Below are 21,605 nucleotides of genomic sequence, written 5' to 3' on the forward strand. Positions count from 1 at the left end.
TTGCATATATTTTTCTCATTTCATAGGTTTCACTTTATTGATCTTTTGCTGTGAGAAGCTTTTTAGTTAGATGTAGTCCCAGCTGTTTATTTTGTTGCTTGTGCTTTAGGTGTCATATCCAAAAACATAACTGCCGAGACCCACGTCAAGGAGCTTTTTTCCTATGTTTTCTTCTAAGAGTTTTATGGTTTCCAGTCTTACATTTAAGTGTTCAATTCACTTTGAGTTAATTTTTGTGACTGGTTTAAGACAGTGGTCCATAATGTACACTTCGAATAAAGATATTTTAAACTGTATATATGAATGAAGAAAGGGATGAATGAGGCCCTAGAAAGGACACTGTGAAAACAAGAGATCAGTTTGCAAGACAGACTCCTGGCAGACACCCCAGTGGGTTCAGATGTCAGCCAAGGACAAGTAGAGAGGGCAAAACGTGAACCTGGGCCTGGGAGCCAGGTGGCAATGGACCAACTTCATTTTTTCACTTAGTGGATGTCTATTAATCACCTACCCTGTGCAGACACCAGGCACCTGGGGTATATCAGCAGCGAACATGAATCCCCCGCCCTGGGGAGCTGATATCTAGGGTAGTATAACGTATGGAGAGCAGCAGTGGCCCCTGGGGGAACGTGGCCTATGCATCCCCAAGACTGCTTCCTCCTGGGAGTGTGTTTGTAATAATATTAGTTGCAATAACTGCAGCGATCGTTTATAAAGAACCTATGGTTATCAGTCAAGACCATTTCAGTTTTCACAACTTGAACTGGCTTACGCAACCAAGAAGGAAACTTTTTGTGTATGTATTAATTTCTAAAAATACCAGGGGTTACCTAGCTGCTGGCACGGTGGATCCCAGAACTCCAAGGGCGACACCAGGTGTCTGTGTCCTGCTCCACCTCTCGGATTTGCTTTCTTCCGCCGTCACTGCACTAACTTCCTTCTCAAATGTCCAAATAGTAAAAATAGCCTCAATAGTAAAAATAGCTCCAGGCTAAGGATCTCAGCAAACAGCAAGCATCTCTTTCCTTATTCCAGACATTTCAGGGCACTGTTGCAGGGACCGGTTTGACTTAGGTGTTATGCCCAGGTCTGAGCCAATATTTGTGGTCAATACTGAGATGTGCTGGTTGGCCTGGGTCTGGTGGCAGGTGTGGGAATGGGGTGGGATGGGGGACAGCCTCAATTTGCCCCGTAGGGACTGAGAATGGAGGACGGGTGCTTCCCGAAAGAGAGCAGGACAGGCAGCCTCAATGATGCCCTTCCCTGACTTTGCAGCAGGCACAAAGCAAGGGTCGGTTAGGCATCCCAACAGTCCCAGGTAGTTAGACCATTCTTATCCCCATTGTACAGATGGGGAAGCTAGCTCAGACAGGCTGAGGACCTTGCCAGCCTCACACACCTAGCACGTGGAGGGCAAGGAGTGTGGATTCTTTTGTACCAGACAGAGGTTACCGGGGGAGGCCACAGCCTCTGACATAACAGCATGGCTGTTTACACCTAGTGAATGGAGGGGGAGAGAGAAAGGAGAATTATCTGTGATGAATCTGGCACCATGCTTGCCCCCCATCCAGTCCCCAACCCCATGGCCATGACATATCGTGCATCTATTCTCTTGTTCAACATTCACTGAGGCCGTGTAGTGCAGTCCCAGGAGCCAGGCTACAGAGTTCCCTAGAAAGCGCGGCCCTCGCCGAGGGATTAAGTGCTGATACTTGAACTCGGAAGTGGAATTCCAGTGGCAAAAGTGAGGGAAAAGAGAAAAGGAGGTCGGGAAGAATGGGAAGCAATGCAAGGGGATGTATAACCACACTGCTGTACAACAAACCACAGGTGGGAAATGTGCCTCAGGTGGTCCAAGGGACAGAGGATGAAGGAATTTATCCTCATCTCATCTCCTACTGTTACCGAACTCAGGTCTGGCTGCTTGCTGCTGAGAAATCAACACCCGAGAAGCAGTTGTTGGTAGAAAGGAAAGTTGCTTTTAATCAGAATGCCGGCAATCTGGGGAGATGGGGGACCAGTGTCCCCCCAAAGACTCTGCTCGGCCATAAAAGTTTTTAAGGGGAAACAGGGAAGTAATCTCAGTTCATCATTGAGATGGGGGTCAGAGTCGTCACCATCCCGCACGGTGTGCAGGCTTGTCGACTTCTCGTGATTTTTCTTTAGACGCTATCTTGTTCACACAGTTTGCTCGTGGGATTACTGCAGGGGAAGCTGGGAAAGAGATCTGGTCATCTATTAATTACTTATCCTTCATTTCTACTTCTTTGATCTACAGGAAGAACCAGAAAGTTAGGCAAGGTTTTGTGTGATCAAAGCCTAGAGTCTGTCATACAGAGTGAAGTAAGTCAGAAAGAGAAAAACAAATACCGTATGCTAACACATATATATGGAATCTAAGAAAAAAAAAGTCATGAAGAACCTAGGGGTAAGACGGGAATAAAGACACAGACCTACTAGAGCATGGACTTAAGGATACGGGGAGGGGGAAGGGTAAGCTGGGACAAAGTGAGAGAGTGGCATGGACATATATACACTACCAAACGTAAAATAGATAGGGAGATCAGCTCGGTGCTTTGTGACCACCTAGCGGGGTGGGTGGGATAGGGAGGGTGGGAGACATAAGAGGAAAGAGATATGGGAACATATGTATATATGTGTAACTGATTCACTTTGTTATAAAGCAGAAACTAACACACCATTATAAAGCAATTATACTCCAATAAAGATGTTAAAAAAAAAAGATCTGAAAGGTGTGCTAGGTTACTGGCAAGACAAAAGGGCCTCCTGCAGAGAGCTGTTTCCTGCCCAAAGCTGCTTACACTACCTCTCCAAGTTCATCCCTCCCTCCCAGTGTATGGCTCGCATCCTCCAGCCCCCTTACCCTGGGATGTGGTCTGGGAGGGGTCAGTTTCACTTGTGAGACAGCCATAGCTGAGGCAGAGCAAGCAGCCAGGAGTCTGGTGGACAGAGGAGCTGTAGAGGCACACGAGCCCCACATCCCAGTAAAATGGGGATAACAGTACCTCCCCTAGGGTAATGCATGTAAAGCACTTACTAGTGTCTGGCCCCCAGGAGGTGAGCTGGACCGATGGTTGAATTTGCCTGGGGGGGGGCGGTCCTTGAGGGGAGCTTCACCGAAGGGTGCGGTCCTGGCTGAGTTGTATTAGCCGGGACTCCTTCTGCGGCAAGCTGGCTCAAATGAAGCAAAGGATGTACTGGACCGCAGAACTGTGGGACCCAGAGGTGCCTCTGGCTTCAGCGCATTTGGACCCAGGGGTGACTCTGAGTCCCAAGGGAAATGACCCACACTGACCCACAACATGAGCATCTGACCTCCAGGGACCTGACCAGAGAGGAGACTGAACAAAGCTCTAGGACAAAGGCAGGTCAGTGGTTGCCTGGGGTCAGGAGAACTGACCCTAAGGGGGAATGAGGGAACTTGAAGTGTTCCACAGCTCGACTGTGGTGGTAGTTACAAGGCCGTACACGTTTGAAAAAACTTATGAATTAGACACTTAAAGTGGGTGGATACCTCAAAGTTGATTTCTTCAGTGAGACCAAAGAAAAACATAGCTTTATTAGGACCCTTTCTATGACAGAAATCCAACTCAGGATAGTTTTAGAAAAAAAGAAATGCATTCGTTGGCTCATATAATCAGGTTAGTCCAGAGGTGTGTTAGCTTCAGGCATGGCTGGATCCAGGGGCTTACTGAGGTCTGGGGACAGCATACTTTCTCTACCACTTGGCTCCGTCCTCAAGTGGAAAGCAGGAGTTCCATCAATGTGGCAACTCCCATGAAAAGTGAATGCCTCTTTTCCCATAGTTGCTGCAAACGTCCCAAGAGGGAGTCTCAGTGTCCAGCTTGGGACACACGCCTGCCTCTAAAGCCAGTGGATGGGGAGTGGCCCCACGTGAATCCCAGGAGGTGGGGAGAAGTCATCCCCTGAAGGAAACAAAGAAGAAAGGGCTGTGGACCTTGGGTCGGGAAAGCGGACAGGCAGTTATCACATCTCTCCGTACCCAGGGGGAGGTGTTATCACCCATTCCTACCTCCAGACATCTCTGCAGAGGCCAGGCCATCAGGGACAGGCCCCAAACTCATTCAAGACCCAAGGCTGCTTTTCTGAGATGTCACAGGCTCTGTGTTGGTTAGATACAACAGTCAAAACAGAAAGCGAGCAGCTAATCTCTTCCCCACCAGCCAAGGCAAACAGAAAGCCCTTCCGGCCTGTGCTGGGCTGTCTGTCTGCACCCCAAGGAGGCTGGCGGAGGAGGGAGGAGCTCTGGCCCAGAGGGAACTCCTTGGAGCTGATGGCATCCGGACTTGTAAGATGGACCCCAAGGAGGGGAAGGATGGCTCCCTGGGCCTCGGCGGGGCTAGACCAGAGAGGCACACAGGGCAAAGGGGCAAGGAGGACAGCTTCTCAGTCCAGAACCACCATCCTAACAGGGCAGGAGGGCCGGAGAGAGGACTGAAGAAAAGGTCATCTTTGTAGAGATCACGGACAGAAGACACTGTCCAACGCCTGGAGACCTACACTCACTTCCTGAGCAATGCACTGCAACCAGCATGGAATGAGCATGTTCTCCAGGTCAGACACCTCCCCGGGTTCTCTGATGAAGTGGCCTCCTGGAAGAGGAGGGACAGGGAGCCACAACATCCTACCTGTTCAGAATATGCCTAGAAAGTGGACATACGCCTACAGGGCACTATTATGTCCATTAAACAAACAAGGTAACAGGCTTGGAGGGGAGGGGGCTTTACCCAAGGCCCCGGCTAAGTGGCTGCCCCTGACCTGGCTCCTGGCAAACGCCCACCAACTCCAGGAGCTCAAAGCTCTGCCCTCATCCTGATTGCTCTAGGCTTTCAGTTGAGCTGAGGTTATTTCTGACCCAGGTAAGCAAGGTAGCTTAGGGCCAGCTCCCCAAAGAATATGGGCAGAGAAACCTGAACCTAGGGCCCTCACCCCATCTCCCACCGAGCTGCTGGCCGAGTCTGCCTGCCCAACCGTCCTGTCTTCTGCAGAACAGGTTAAATGCACGTCATTGCCAAGAGCGTGTACTCGGCCGCAAAGAGCTGGTGGGGAGCAAGGTGAGAGAGCTCAGGCCCAGCAAGGGAAGGTGGTGTGGACAGCGCTCAGGCCCTCCCTGCCAAAGGAAGCCCGTGGGCCAGGCCCAGAGCTGCTGGGCCCTGGGAGAGGGGCATTCTCAGCTCCCAGCTCCTGTCTCTGCTGTCATGTCCAGGCCCTCCAGCCCTGCGGACCGGCCCAGGAACAGTGACACTTTCTAGAGCCAACAGTGTGCCTGCCCGCTAGTTCCCTGCACTGGCAGCCTGCCCAGGCCCTGGGAGTCCAGCTCTGCAGGAATGAGGGAGGCACCCCCAGCAGGGGTCCTGACCCTGAGGGCCGCCAGCTCGGAGCAGGGCCCCGACGAGCAAAGCCCCGTGCGGGCTGTGCTGCTTCCTGGATGCCTCTGTCCAGGTAAGGAGCAGGGACCGCTAGGCCTGTGCCACCCACCAGCTGTGTGACCTGAGCCACACCTCTTGCGTGTTCTGCAAAAGGGGCTAAACCCTGCCCTGCCCAGAGCTGGGATCCTTGGTATGGCAGGCTGATGGGGGCGGGCCGTGGGTCCAGGCTGGCCATGTACATACTCAGCATCAGGGAGACGAAGGGACGATCACCCAGCCTCCCAGGGGGACAGGGGCACCCACCCAGTTCAGGACACTGTGATGACCGTATCTTGTTATAACTAAATATGCTAATTATAAATGGCAACTTTAGAAAGAGCACTAGCCTTGGGAGTCAGAAGCTGCAGACCTACACCCCAGCTCTGCTGCATCCTAGACGTGTGTCCTTCAGGAAGTCTCCTGATCTCCTTAGCCTCGGTCCTCCATCTGTAAAATGAGGATCAAAAGGTGACTGAGCAGCAGAGAGAGAACATAATGGAAGTGAAAGCCTGCCAGCTGCAGATGGTCCCATCTCCTCCAACAGGCTCCGAAGGCAGAGCTGGAGGAAATCTCTTCCGTCACTAACTGGTGGGTATGGACCTGGACAGTTCTCTGGCCGCTTAACAGAATAACCCGAGGAACAGAAGAAGAACAAAAGGTACCGAGGCCTGGGCCCCTCCCCACACCCAGCAATTCAGATCCAATTGCTCCTGGGGGGGCGGGGTGGCACTGAATTTTTTTTTATAAGTTCATTTATATATTTATCTTGGGCTGTGTTGGGTCTTCGTTGCCGCACGTGGGCTTTTAGTGGCGGCGAGCGGGGGCTACTGCGTTGTGGTGCTCGGGCTTCTCACTGCGGTGGCTTCTCTTGTTGTGGAGCACGGGCTCTAGGTGCGTGGGCTTAGCTGCTCCACGGCATGTGGGATTTTCCCAGACCAGGGCTCGAACCCGTGTCCCCTGCATGGGCAGGCAGATTTTTAACCACTGCGCCACCAGGGAAGTCCTGAAATTTTTTTTAACGTTAAGTGATTCTTCCGTGTGCCGGGAGTCAGGAAGCAAAGAGCAGCCCACTTAGAACGCAATCAGGGCACAGCCCACGTTTCTGTGTTGCTGCTGTCTGGCCGAGCAGCTCGTGGGATCTTACTTCCCTGACCAGGGACTGAACCCGTGCCCCCCCCCCCCCCCGCCCCCGCAGAGGAAGCATGGAGTCCTAACCACTGCAGCGGCCAGGCAAGTCCCAGAGCCCACAGTTGTAGCATCCTCCCCAGCAGCTCCACCCGTCTCGGTTGAGAGACCGAGTGCGGCCCCAATACCTCCCAACGAGCTTGCTAGCTGCAGGTAAGTTTTGGCGCACCCTGGCCCACTTGGCAAAAAGAAAATCAGAGACTTTCTGCCTCCCAAGGGCCCAGGGCCATCGCGCAGATGGGTTACGCGCTTCACCACTTTTGGAAGCCCCAAATCCTGCTAAGTGGGTGAGGGTATACATGCAAAGAGAAAAAAAATGCTGGAAGGATCTATTTCATTAGCAGACATGATCTCTAGGTATGGGTATCTATAAACCTTCTTCATCCTTCTGGGTTTTTGAAATGCTCTCCAGTAATCAGTTTTATTTCCTATGCATTATCTTTTTTTTTTTTTTTTTCTCTGCAGATGTTTTGGGGTAAAGAATGAGGAACACGCTCAGGAACAAGGAGGTTTGCGGGGATGGAAGAGCTGGGCAGACGGGCCTCAGGGAGGGACAACTGATTTCAGGTTAGCAAATGCTTAGCTGTGAGAGAGGATGGGATATGTTCTAACGCCCGGGTGTCCACTGTGGGATGTGAGAAGCTCATTTCACGAGAGCCCCGCCCATGTTTTACCCAGAAGGAATAAACATCACTCCCCCTGCCCTCATCCCCCCTATCCCGTACTGACCTTTACCTTGGAGCCATCCCTTCCCCTGGGCAGAAGAATGCTGAGCAAACTCGGCCCCTTAAACACTGTCTCTGGGAGCTGGGATGGCGGCACAGTGGGGACCGCAGGAGCCCAAGGAGCAGGGGGCTCGGCTGGCCAAGGAGGGAGGATCGTGGCCGTCAGGGTCCCACCAACGGCCATCTTCTCGCGTGACAAGAGCTTTTGCGTTGGCACCTGGGGGGAAACCTTAGAAATACCTCGAGGATGACCTTCCTCTGCTGACTGGGAGGCTGACAGGACCCAGGGTGGACCACAGGAGCAGGTACCGTCCTTACTGCCTGTCCACCTCCCCGTCCGCCCATCCACAGGCTGGCCACCTGTCCAGCCTCTGCCAGAGAGGACGATGTTGTGGGATCTGGTGACATGCGGGATGGTGTTAAGGGGGGCGTGTCACCAATTGGTATTTCGGCTTGACAGTCCCATGGGACCCCCACACCTCCCCCCATAAAAGCCTTGGCTCAGCAGAAGTATCTGTGGGTGGGGCACCTGCTGAGCATGGTGGAAACCCAGGAGGTGAGAGAGGAGTAGAGACCACCTGGGCGAGAGAAAGCAGGCTCTAGGGTCACAGCTGGGGGGGAAGACCTCGATCCCCTGCAGGCGGCTCTGCAGAACGGCCAGCTCACTGGGTCTCAGCGCGTGGACCGAGGCTCCTTCCGTTTTAAAACCCAGTGTTGCCCTGGACACAGCTTACCCCGAAGCTACCCTTCCTTGGGCTGGACACGTGCAGCTGGGCTCTACGGAACCCTCCCCGCACACAAACCGGGGAGACCCTGCATTCTCCTGGGCTCCGATCGGCACAGGAATGTCTCGAGGCCCGGGCCTCCCCAAAGAAGAAATTATAAGAGTACATGCAAATCGATGCACCGACCAACAAAATGTTTTAATAATCAGTAAGTTCCCCTTCACTCTCATTTCAGGACGATGGGGGAGGACACGCCAGTCGAACCCCAGGTAGCCCTTCCCACCCCGGAGCAGCCGGGTGGGCTGGGGCCACTGCCTGATGCACACTGCAAGAACAATAAGGATTTTTAGGGGCATTATGACTGAGTCAGAAAACACAGCTGCCCCTGAAAGTCCCTCATTTTTCTTGCTGTCCTTGAGCACTCTCCAGGTGAGTAAGGAGTCGACTGGCCGGCCCAGGTGAGCCAAGGAGATGGTGGCCCACGGGAAGCTCTGTGGCAGGTGGGGTAGCTGCGGGGTCTCCACGGTGGCATGATTGTCTCCAATGCTCGGCCTGGACTGTGGCCGGATTCACTGCCCCCCCGCCCCGCCCCGTACCCCGAGGCATGCCCAGGAGTGACCAGCCTCTGTTCCAACTCAGAACCCCGTGCCTTCTGCCCGCAGGGAGCCTGGGGCTAGAATCCTGGTGGAATCCCAAGTGGCGAGGGGCCCCAAGAACTAGGCAAAGCAGGAAGACCCGGAGGAAGGGCCATCTGGCCCTCGTCTTCACGTGCGGGGCGTGGACCCGTCTTGCAGGTACTGAGCTCGAGAGGCTGAGTGACGGTCACAGGCTGTCGTGACACAGGAATAGTAGAGACTCCCCACCCCCTGCCCGCAAACAGCCTGTCATGGGCAAAGGGCAGTGCGGGCTTCTGGTTTGTCCCGATGGCGTTCAGGTTCAAATCAGCGAGCTGCCCGCTCTGCTGGAAGAGACTGGGGGTAGGGTGAGGGGATGGCCAGAAAGCGGCCAGCGAGAAAAAACAGGAGGGGCCGCTGGCTGATTATTTTTTCTTACAGGAGGAAGAAAGGGGCTCTGGAATCAGAGCTTGGTTTAAGGTCCTCCTTTATGAGGGATCCCTCGTGCCCCCAGACTCAGGTGAGCCTCCAGGGCGGCAGAGGCTCAGCTCCGAGCATCAGGGCGCCCCGACCAGGAAGGCCCCAGCAGGCCACTCCCACAGACCCTGGGCCTTTGACTCCTCAGAATGCCACCCATCAGCCGGTAACCGTCCCCTGAAGCCGTCCCCTGAAGCGAGGCCATCCCACCCAGGGCCCCAGCTCAGCTGGAATCTGCCCAGCTGGCTGCTGGGAGCCTGCCCCACCCAGCCTGCCACTGCACCCACTCCTCAGGGAGGGGCCTGGTCACCACTCCTGCCGTGTGTGCAGGACATGTGGCCTCTCAGAAGAAGGGGGACCCGCTGCAGTGAAAAGCGCATCCCACAGGAGACACACCTGGTGCCGCTACCTGCTTACTTTGCTTCTCTGTGCCTCCACTTGCACATCAGTAAATAGGAAGCAGCAGCCCCTTTGCAGGGCGACGTGAGGACTGAAGAAGCATACAGAGCGGTTGGTCGGCTCCCAACAAAAATGTCCTCCCCTCTCCAAGCAGTTTCCCCCTTGCCCTCCCCCAAGAGCTGGGCCAGGCTCCCTGGGAGACTCCAAGGACTCAGACCTTGGAGAATTCTTCCTTCTCAGAGGGCAACTGGGACCAGTGTGAGGGCACAGGCCTTGCTGCTCCCTGGGCAGTAACGCTGCACCCTCTCCCCACACCCCGGGGTCCTGCCTTGTTCAGACAAAGAGCACGTGTGCCCAGAACCCCGGCTGCCCAACTACAGCCTCAGCCCCCTCAAAGCTATGTTCCAGCAGCTGTCACCGTGCTGCAACCTTCTGCCCTAACCAAGACCACGGCCGTACACTCCACCAGCAAAACCCAAACTCTCCCCACACGCTACGAGCGGAGCCGTCTGAACCATTCAGCAACATGACCGCCTCCTAAGAAGCCCCAGCCCTGGTCCGCACAGCCTCTGCATGAGCGGGTCTCGCTGCCTGGGGTGCCCCAGCCCCAATGCAGTGGAACAGGAGGAAGGTGAGACCCAGTTCACCACCGACTAGCCAAGAACCTTGGACAAGCTCCTTAACCCCTCTGTGCTCCAAGATCATGGTAACTACCTATTTCATGGGGTTGCTGGGAGGAGTAGATGAGTCCATTCCTGGATAAAGAAGATGTGGCACATAGATACAATGGAATATTACTCAGCCAGAAAAAGGAACGAAACTGGGTCATTTGTAGAGACGTGGATGGACCCAGAGTCTGTCATACAGAGTGGAGTAAGTCAGAAACAGAAAAACAAATATCGTATATTAACGCATATATGTGGACTCTAGAAAAATGGTACAGATGACTTATTTGCAAAGCAGAAATAGAGACACAGATGTAGAGAACAAATGTATGGATACCCAGGCGGTGGTGTGAATTGGGATTGACATACATACCCTACTACGTATAAAATAGATAACTAATGAGAACCTACTGTATAGCACAGGGAACTCTACTCAATGCTCTGTGGTGACCTAAATGGGAAGGAAATCCAAAAAAGGGGACATATGGAAAAATAAATGAGTCCATTCCCATAAAGGCTTAGAGCTGTGCCTGGCACCAAGCATTCCGTCAGAGTTAGCGATCATTACTTTGCCCTGCTTTGTGTTTCAAGACTCAGCTCACCTTTTCTGGGTGACCGCAGCCCCTCCCTGGGCTAGAGCCCCTTCTTTCTCCCTGCTCCCCCTGACTCCACACTCATCACGCTGCTTTACCTATTGGCCACCGGCAGCACGGCCCTGGAACCACCAACATCACATGCACTTATTAACAACGCTGACCCCAGGACCCCTAGGTCAACCGAGGGGCCCTGGAGTCTGCGCTGCTAACAGGCTCCCTGGGTGGTTCACAAGGACACCCAAGTATGAGAAGCAGTGCCTGGCCCCAGAGCTCAATAACAAGATGATTGGCCCCGGGCGGCGGCCAGAGGATCCCCCAGGCCGTGCCAGGTGTGCGATGGGGACCCACCCGAGCCTGGCTCTGACAGCAGAGCTAACCAACACCAAACACACCAGCCCCTAGAGCCATTCCTCGGGGCCTCCCTAAGCCCTCGCCCTGTGCTGAACACACCCTGATGACGTTGGGGCTGCCCCCTTCTGCTGGGGGCTGAGAAGCCATCGAGTCTTCCAAGGGAGCTGCAGAGCAAGGAGGCTGCACTCTAAACTCAGAGTCCCTAAAATAGCCAGCAGCCCACAAAACCATGAGGGAAGGAAAAGAAAGGCCAACGACCAGAGACATCAGCCTTGTTCGGAGTCTGCTTACGAAAGAAAACCATACAGCGGTTCCACCCGGACTAGGGAAGGAGGTGGCTGAGCAGAGAGCAGCAGTCCCAGAATGTCCTGGGGGCGCCCCTGCTACAGAGAAGCAGCTGGACACAGCCAGGGCCTGCAGCAGGGGCTGGCCGGGGGCGGGGGTGGGGGGGGGGGGGGGCGGTGCCTGCAGAAGCCGGGCTTAGGGACGCTGCTGCTCCCGGCGCTCAGCTTAGGGGCGTGAGCTCGGCAAGGTGCTGCCCTCTGTCCAGCCACCCCACCCCGGGCCAGCCCACCGTGGGGTGGAGCCACAGGGCTCGGCTGGATTTGCGCCTCCACCGCAGTGGAAAGCCTTCTTGGACTCGCTGGCCTCATCGACCCTTGCTGGCCGCTCCAGGGCTGGGATGAACACAGCCAGGAGACCTGAAACTCAGCCATCAGAGCCCCTGGGTTTACGTTCACCCATGTCCCTCTGCCAGAAATTCTTTGGCCAAGAACACCTCCTAAACGCTCACGCTCACCCCCCCTCAGCTCCCGCCACGCCCCACAAACTCCAGCCCTGCCTGGCCTGCCGCTGACAGCCAGCCTGCCCCGAGGTTGGCTCAGCCCCCAAAAAACTCATCAGTGGGTGAAGGCCCGAGCGATGTGCCTTCGGCAAGGCTAGACCGGAGCCCAAACGCGTTCGTCCACACAAACAACCCACGAACCAGGCCGGTCCAGGGAGGGGAGCGCCTCCCTCTTGGCCATGTGTCCAGAACATGGGAGGAGCCGATGCCAGGGGTGGGCACTGCCTTTATCTCTTTAGTAAAGAGACTCCACTGGGGCAGGGAAACAAGCAGACCAGGCCTGCAGACAGCAGGGCTAACAGAATGGGGAAGGGTCTACGTTTAGGATGCGTTCATCTTCCTCATAGGAGTCAGCCGACTGTGGGCCCACAGGCCAGACCCACCCACCATCCTTACAGTTTTATCAGAACACAGGCACTCACCCATTTATTATTATCTATGGCCGCTTTCACACTCCAACAGCAGAGCAGAAGAGTTGCAACATAGGCCCCACGGCCCTCAAAGGCTAAAATATTTACTCTTTGGCCTTCACGGACAAAGCTGGCTGCCCCTTGCTTCTGATCAGTATTCGCTCAGCACCTAGGAGGCACCAGGCACCCGGCTGGGTACCGAGGATACCACGGTGAGCCCCCTTATACCCCAAACCTTCAGCCCCTACACGGCTCAGAATTTTTCAGGTAACGTGGTGCACAGGCCGCAGACTATGCCATAGGGCGTCCCCCAGAATTACGCACAGCAATGTCTCTGCCGTGAAAGCCATGAAGAGTCACTCTCCCCAAGAGAAACATAGACTCTAATAGTCTCATTTCGGGTCAGGATTCCCCAGGAAATTCACTATCAACACAGCTTTTGGTTTTCAGAGTTTTCTGGAGTTCAGAATTTTGAATAAAGGACTGCGGGGCTTGGGACTTCCCTGGTGGTCCAGTGGGTAAGACTGCACGCTCCCAACGCAGGGGGCTCGGGTTCGATCCCTGGTCAGGGAACTAGATCCCGCGTGCCTGCCGCAACTGAGACCCAGAGCAGTGATCAATCAATCAGTCAATCAATGATCACGGGCTTGCACCGGCAACTGTCACAAAGTGCAAACGCTGGGTCCAGACTTCACTTCTTGGTCTTGGTTGGAGGTCCCAACTCCTGCAGGCTACCGACCCCCAGGCCACCAGGCACAGAAACCACGCACAAAGCACACAGAAAATACGAACTGAATGAACTCAGATCACCAGAACTTTTTCTCCAAAGAACAGCTACTAACATAACTGCTGAAGAATGTAGGGGGAAAAAAAAATAGTATTTAAGCCCAAACTTCATCTGCCTGCTCCACTGGCAGGAGCAGAGAGAGGCTGACATAAATGAGTAACTTTTCCAACTCCATCAACTTGGGACAAGGAAAATAAAACTGTTTTCTTGTCACTGTTGCTGCCTGATGGGCAGGCACATTAGGTGTTTCGGGGGGGAGCAGGTGAGTGAGGGGTAGCCAAAACTGAAAACCAGTGATTTTTTTCCCCCTGGTGTACCTCCCTGTGGCCAAAGTTTCACTGGAAATCTAAAATAACTGATCCCATCACAAATTCCTAACAGCTAAGTAGAAAAATGTACTAATTAGAGAAGCCCGTTTCAGGTGTTCTATATATATTCCTTTTGGGGGTGGGGGGGAACCGAAAAACAATTTTATGTGTTATAAATATATAACAATAGCACTTTTTCCAAAAAGTCTGAAGTATAAGATTGAAAAAAAACTAGACCTCACATCTTGATAGTAGTGACACTGAAAGAATATTTTAATATGCAATATCTATAAATAGACGAACCAGTTCTTCTGCATTAAAGGATGATATCTGAAAAGATACTTATTTCAGCAATAACTGTCATCAGATGTCCTGGAGTTACATGGATTTTCCCCCTTTTTCATGCAACACAGTTTTAATGAAAGGTCCTACCCTATTTCTTAATAGAGCACACCTACGAATGGACTCTCAGAAATTTCCTCATCGCCTGAGATTTCTAAACCTCTAATTGGGAAAGAAGTTCTGGACACCACTGGTGATCTCTACCAACACCCCAGCCCTGGGCAGATTTCTAGGTGGGATTTTTTACTCCGTGAGTGATTGGGAGACGTTCTTAGTCATTGCCTGACACAAGGTCTGGGGTTAGAAGGTAAGAGGGGATGGTTGCATGGAGAGGGGGCCTGCAGGTGAGAGCGCCATCCATATGCAAATGCATGGAAGATGGTGCCTCCGGGGGGCCGTGGGCGGGGCCAAGCAAAGCCTTCCAACAAACCGAAAGCCGCCGGGACCTCCAGGACTATATTTAGTCAGGGCTGACTGCCCCAACAGGGGGTGCTTGGGAGAGGCAGAGGACACCTGCACACACCAGCGCCTGCAGCCCTGCCATCGAGGTGGAGACGTGCTGGGACACCACGACTCCCGGTGCAGAGGCCACAGGCATCCTCTCTGGCATTTCCTTCAGCCCTCCGCCGGGCACGTGCCACCCATCTGACTGCCAGATATGGTCAGCGACAAGGGAGGGACCATGCTGGGCACGCTGGGCTGCGGCCACACTGGCCAGGCGAGTTAGTTTCACTTTCTGTTTTTGTTTTTGTTTTTTTTTTCCCTGGGTCGCTTCTCACCCTGATGGGAGAAAATGTCCTTGAAATGCCAAGCGAGAAAAATCCTCAAAAATGTTCCTTGTTGTCTTTTTTTTTGTTTTTTCCCCTCTCTGAGGACACTGTTTCCCTCTGAAGCCTGGGTAACAGCCTTTGGTGAAAACCCCAACTATGTAACTTCAGTCCCCGGGGCTGCTGAGCCCTAATATGATTACACATCTAAATGCAATAAATGGGGCAAAGTGGTATTATTTTTCTGGGAAAAACCAACATCATAAAAGGGTCTTTATTGAATCAAGGGCCCGTGAACTGTTCTCTTGCCTAATTATGGCTCCCAAGTGAACTGGGCTGGGCTTCCAGGGAGGACTCCTCATAGCTCCCCGGCCCAAAGGGCAATGGGATATTTGTCACGACTTGTCTAATTACAACAAAATTCACCGAAAGGACAAAAGGGAGGATGCCAGGGTAGGCTGGCCGCAGCCCCCTCCCTCCCCACCTCGGGCTCTGGAAACAGGGGGAGCTGGTTCTCGGGGCCCTACTTCTATTTTAAGGAGTGCCCCTCGCTGCTCCACCTTCACCCCTTGTGTTCAAAGTCAGGATCCTGGACCCTGCCCGTTTCCACTGTCAAAGCTTAAGTGGTTTTCCAGCATCTCAACACTGCCCCCTCTATCCCCAGCTCTACAAAAAAGGCCCATTGTCGAAATGTGATATTTTAACATTCAGCGATTTGGCCGAGGTTCGCATGCACCCAGACCTGGGCGACAATGAACGCCTGCTATCACCAGACATGGGAGGAGAGGCAGGGCAGGGGGAGAGGGAGAGAGACGCAGCCCAGGGCGGCGGGAGAACCCTCCACACTCACCAGCTGGGAGCAAGTGGTCTGGTTGACTTTTCCCAGATATACAGTGGTCTGGCCAGGCAAGTTGGAGACCAACATTTGCTTATACGCAAGTCCTGGTTCCAAGTATCTGTTTAATCGCCCTCTTGGTTCCAAGAGCAAAGACACATTTTTTTTTTAACTTTTTTTTCCCCCATGTTGTTAAGCTCACCGCAGCAGGCTCCAGAGGAAAGGATTCAAGAGAACATTATCCCGACTCTCCCACTAGTAAGGGATGAAATCCACCCACTCCTGGAAGAGTCGGTGACTTTGCCCCACAGCCACCCCTCTTAGGTTGTACCGGGCATACCTCCCCGTAGAAACAGGAAACGCCCCCCCTCTAGCCCCATCCATACTGCTTTTCTTCCAATGTTTTCTCCCCAGATGTTAAGGCAGTAAGGAGGCTCACCAGGCTCAGGGTGTGCACTTCCTTGACCTCACTGGGCTTTCTTCGCTGGCCCCAAAGGCCCTGGGGTGAGCTACGGTGTCGCTTAACAACAGGTACCATGTACTCCCCCGCCGTCCCCCCAAACCACCCGGCATTTCACACCGGCCTTCTCATGTGACCCCTGTATCACACTACACAGTGGGCATGTATCATCACAGATGGGGAAACAGGCTCAAGAAGGCATGTCACGGGTCCAAGGTCACCCAGCTAGTCCACGGGGGAGCCTGCAAAGCCGACACCCTTTCCCCAATGCCAGCCTTCGGCCTCCTGGAAAGCCAGGAGCCAGCAGCATATAAACAGCAATGCAAGTGACTTGTTTTCAAAAGGGTGCGGGAGGAGGTCTACCTTACGGTGGATGAGGAGACAGAGAATGGAAAAACCCGAATTTAAGCCTCAGTCACCAAGAAGCAGCCAGCGTTCTGCCTTGAACCCCACACACCCCAGGGCAGAAATCCAGTGAGAGGAAGCGCGTTTCATGAGAATGAACCACCAAGTCCTCACAGACTCATCCAACTTTCCCAGCTGCACATCTCTGAGTCCTTCCCCCACCCCTCCCGCCCCTCCCAACCCCAGGCCTGGGTCCCAGCCCGGTGCCCTCCTCTGCGCCTCGGGGCTCCGAAACTTAGAAGGATGTTAAGCCCACAAGGGGTGTGCACGCTATTTGGGCCAGCCGCCCACCTGACAGAGAAGGGGGCTCTCGGGCCCAGAGTGGCAGAGCTGAGATTAAAATCAGGCAATGGTTGGTCTACACAGCACCTCCTTCCCCAGTCCTCCTGGGCAGCAAACACAGGGGTCTGGCCACAGGGCAATTTCAAAATTCCCCAGAGCGTGCCAGAGGGAGGAGGGAGGGAGCTGCACAGTGGGTGAGAAGTCACCTGCTGCTCCGCGTCCCAGGAAACCCTGCCCACTGCCCCGGGCTCTAAAGCACTGAAGAGATTATGGTCCATCTCAACCTCTAGTTCGAAATGCAAAATAAAAACATCACTAAGCCATAAAAAAGGATAAGGAAGTCCAACGAAATCCTGATTTTTCTTTCCCATGGTGACTACTCTGCAGATATTACTTTTTGTAACATCCAAGTATTTCCTTTCCCTCCCCCAGCCCTTCGATTCCGTACCCTGCTTGACTGGTCCCACTAGAGTGCATTTGTCTTGCCAGCTGGGTCAACGAGTGAGCGGGCCAAGAGCAGCTGTGGCAATTCGCCTTTCATGGGGACCTTCCATGAAACGTGGAGTCTTGGGACCTTTCAGGCTGGACGCACGGCAGAGCAGATGTGCGAGGTAGCCACTTCTGCGCACCCAGGGTTCCTTGAAGCAACGGGGCTAATCCAGACCCACCCACCTCCTGTTCCACAGCTCCGCTGGCTCCTACCCTACCCGGGAGGCCCTACTGCACCCAGAAGGCCAGGCTTCCTGCTCCTTCGGCCCCAGAGGCAGCTGTGCGATCCTGGGGGAGCCTTTCCCCTCGGAGTCGCAGCCTCAGCTCTAACAAGAGGACTCACAATACCCCTCATCTGCGCTCAGAGCTGGGGTACAAATCGGAGTGGGCAGCAACGGGCCACGCCCATCTTACCCACAGTTGTAACCCCAGCCTGGCACGGTCCCTGCCACATGGATGGTGGACAATAGACTCGGACCGGGGAAGGGGTTCCCAGGCATCATCCCGCTTTAGGATTACAAAGCTGCTGTTCCCAGTGGGTTAAATAACTTGCCCAAGGCCCACCCGTGCTTATTGAAAATAAGAGGGCGGAGGAGATGAGGACAGCCAGTCGAAGGTCTACTGGTGTGTTCCAGGCACGGTGCCTGCAGTTTTCATTTAAGCCTCACCAAAGCGTTACAAGGGAGGTCTCAGACCCCTTGTCCACAAGAGAAGAAATGGGCACAGAGAAGTTACCTGTCAAAGGCCACCCAGCTGGCAAGTGGCAGCTAGGACTCCAACTTGAACACATCTGGACCCCAAATCCGCCTTCATGGCGCTCACACTGGGCTACTTCGAGAAAAACGCTTCATGGACCCCAGATGGATCCCCTGTTTCTGAGACAACTCTTCCTTGGACTTGTCCCAGATTAGGAGCGCTGTTCTTTTGTGTAAAAGAACTGAGACAGGCCAAATATTTACCATCCCGCGCAGAGCCCGAAACTGGCCTGACAGCAGAATCAACTCCATGCAGGAGTGAAGGCCAAGCTGTCGCTACAGAAAGTAAGGGACAGAATCCTGACCGTTGCTGAGGGTTCAGACAGCTTGGCTTTGGGCAGAGGAACCTAGGGAGGCAGCTCAGAGGCCGTTCCTCCCAACTGCCACCAGAGAAACCCTGGAGGGATTTCTAAGTAGCAGAATTTCCTGAGTTGCTAGGACTTGGGGGTGGAGGGGAAAGGGTCGGCTTCTCCCGGTGCTCCTTTGTCAATGCAATCGTGCTGAACAAAAATTGATCTCTAATCTTTCACAGGTTGGGATATTATTTTTCTAAAAAAAAAGAAAAGAAAAAAAGCGAAATGGGCAAGGTTAATTATTCACCAGGTTGCAATTTACTTAAGAGTTAAGGGAATGCACGTTTCCTCCCAGTAGGTAGGACCATGAGTCCAGCTGGATTTCACGAGTCTTCCGTGCGTCTCCCTGGGGGTCTGGCTAAAATCCTACGCTCCCACCAGCTTCCCACCTTGCATATAGCTGCTTTCTGAAGATGGCTCCAGGGCAAACAAGTCTGCCGTTCAAGCCACTCCCCCCCGCGAAGCTTCTAGGTACCCAGCTTAGAGGGATGGATTGGGGTTGGGGTGGGTGGGGGGCGGGAGGAGGCATCTGCTTCAGGAATTATGAGGATTCAAAAGGGGCGGCGAAATCAAAAAGCTCGCAGCTAAAACACAATTCCTAAATACCACAGCCTAAATCACAGCACAAATCAGCTGCTGGAGGCCAGGCCAGCCCACGGCATAGCCGACTCCATTACATCCTGCAAAGGAAAAGCCTAACCATTCACTCCCACCCCCACCCAAAGAAATGAAGCCCCGAGGCATTTCCTAAAAATCCCTAAAACTCTGGGCAGCCCCTGAGAACCGGGCACAGCCTGAGGGAAAACTGCCGCTACCTGGGCCAGGCCAGGGGAGGCCTGGGGCGCTGCCCGGCTCCTTTTCCCTTATTCCCAGTGATTTCTGCCCCTCGTCCCCTCCAGGGTGGTTGCAAAGCTTTTCTGCACCTCACTGCTCCAGACCAGTCCTGCCGATGTTTTATGACCACGCAATATTCTGGAGATTTCCACTTCATTTAATTTAAGGTACTGATCCCCAAGGCCGGGAGAGGCATGGGTTCAAAGGGAGAACTCAGTACTCTGACTCAGTACTCTGAACAGAGCGTTTTCCTTAATTAGGGCAAAGCCTCCAGCTGAAACTCCCACCAGTTCACTCCGAGACGATTATGCCTCAGAACTGATCAAGATGCCTGTACATTTAGATACTTGGCCAAATAAACTCTTCTCTCCCACAGTTCTGACGTCTGCACAGTCCACTGGTTAGAGCCAGCAGGACAAAGCTCACACGGAAAAAATGCCGGCCAACTGCAGTTTGGGGCTATGCCCACTCCTGGGTTCACGGGCCCAACCCTGCCTTGGTGATCCCACAGCCCATGGGGCTCCCCTCCATTCACGCCCCCTCACGGCCACCAAAACAGGGACACAGATGTGGTAGGTACCCTGTGAGATCTCCTCTACACGGACCCGCAGAAGTTGGAGAAGCCTCTAGAAGAAGCTTCCACAACTTCGAGAGAGGTGGGCCAACCTGGCTGGGCTGGTTTCTCCCTCTCCCTCCTCCCTGCTTCTAGAAACCTCTCCTGTTTTCCAAAGCCAGGAAGAAGGGGACCCAAAGTGCCCTATTTTGTCAACTGGTCCTTCGCACAGCTCAGGTCACCTCACTGCCAAGACAGCCAAAACACAACACAAACAAACAAAAGTAAAAAGTTCCAACGCCAGGCAGACCAGAGGTTTCAGGGGTTAGTGTGGGTTTTTTCTTTTGCAGGAGGAAGGTAGAAGCAAAGTTACTGAATAAATGGTTTAAGAAGGGAATCTCAGCATAAAACATTCAGGAGACTCAGGGTGGGTCAGCATTATGCCGCAAATGTCAGGGAACAAAAGGCTAGCCATTAGGAACACACCCACAAAGATGCATCTTTAAAGAAATGGTGGTGGGGCGCCGGGAGAGGGGCAAAACCTCCACATCCCGGCCCATATTCCCAGGGACAACTCTAGACCTCGGGCGGTCCTCACCACTCCCAAGCTCATGGCTGCGGCTCTGGAACGCGCAGCAGGGCAGGGCCTGGTAGACGAATAGGGTCCACCGGTTAGGAAGAGGGGCTCCGTCTCTCCCTTTCCTCCAAGTCGGCCCCGGCGGGGATCCGGCTCCACCCGGAGAACAAGAACCGCAAGCGGTGACCAACTCGAATTTCCGAGTGCGTTCCCATTGCTCCTGCCAAGCCCAGGGATCCCTCGAACCTCCGCACAGAGTCCGCGGCGAGCGTGCCTTGCCACCCCATCTCCAGTGTGGACCCCGAGAGGTGCGGCCCGGCCGGGGTCCCTGCCCCGCCTGGGCGCCTACCTCTCGCCCGCCCGGGAGAAAACGGTGAGGGGCGAGGAGGAGCCGTCGGTCCCGGGGGCCGAGAACTGGGACTTTGTAGGCCAGTTGAACCGACACCCTCATCTCGCCCGCAAAGACCCAGCTCTCAGCTCCCGCGCGTCTCGGATTCGGGCTGCGGCCCCGACGGGCTTCCTGGGACTGGATCCGGCTGCCCGCTTTCCAGGCACTCTGCTCATCCGAGATTCTGGGTTTTCCCCAAGCGGCGTCCCCCAAAGGCGGCATCCTGCTCGCCCGACCTCGACCCGAGGGCTCCGAGACCAGCCCCCGAAGAGTTACACGACACCTAGCGCGCGGCGGCGTCCGGGCCGCCGGGGTGCAGGCCGAGACACTGAGCTGGGGTGGGGGAGGCACGGGAACCTAGCCTTCCCCCATCCCCCCCCCCCCCCCCCCCCCGGTCGAGCGCAAGAGTTACACGCCGAGAAACTTCGCCGCGATCCCACGCCGCGCTCGCGAGGCCCAGCTCCGCGCCGCCTGGGTTACCTGCGCTCAGATCCGCCGGGCGCAGGGCCGGCCGGGCCGCTCGCACCGCAGGCCTCGCCCTCCCGCGCCGCCGAGCCCGCGCCCCAGCCGGGGGTCGTGGGGAGCAGCCGCCAGCCGGACCCGGCGCCCCGACGTCCCGGGCGCCCCGCGTGCGCCGGGCCGGGGGCCGGGGCCTCGCTCAACCCGTCCTGGACCTGGGGGCAGCTGCCGCCACCTCCCCGAGGAGCACGGGCCGGGCACAGCGGGGAAAGGAGTGGGGCGGCGAGACCCCTCGAAAGTTAGGGGAGTTCCTCCCGCTCGCAGCGCAGCCCGAGCTGGCTCCACGTGCTGGTGACACATCAGGAAGGCTGCGCGCCCCACGGCTCCCGGCGGGCGGACACGGCCAGCGCCCGCCCGCACCGCCTCCCGGAGCCGGGCGGACGCGCCCCGCCCCGGCCCGCCCTCCGCCCGCCCCTCGGCGCCCCCGCCCCCGCCCCGGGCCGCGGAGCCCTCTCCAGCCTGCGGCACCCGCGGGAGGACACCCGGGCGGGGTGGGGGCCGCACCGGCGC

The 21,605-nt window shown here is 55.0% G+C and overlaps 1 long non-coding RNA gene across 1 annotated transcript; it reads right to left on the reverse strand.

Moving 5' to 3' along the window:
* Window positions 1-3,553: 3,553 nt before the first annotated feature.
* On the reverse strand, window positions 3,554-4,461 carry LOC113632783 (uncharacterized). The gene is made up of 2 exons (XR_003437955.1): window positions 4,055-4,461; window positions 3,554-3,947 (listed from the first exon to the last, which is right to left on the reverse strand). It is a non-coding gene; the product is annotated as an uncharacterized LOC113632783 (long non-coding RNA).
* Window positions 4,462-21,605: the final 17,144 nt, after the last annotated feature.

This window comes from Aethalodelphis obliquidens, unplaced genomic scaffold (assembly GCF_003676395.1).
Source record: "Aethalodelphis obliquidens isolate GAN/ISIS:26980383/991018 unplaced genomic scaffold, ASM367639v1 scaffold38, whole genome shotgun sequence".
Classification (NCBI taxonomy): domain Eukaryota; kingdom Metazoa; phylum Chordata; class Mammalia; order Artiodactyla; family Delphinidae; genus Aethalodelphis; species Aethalodelphis obliquidens.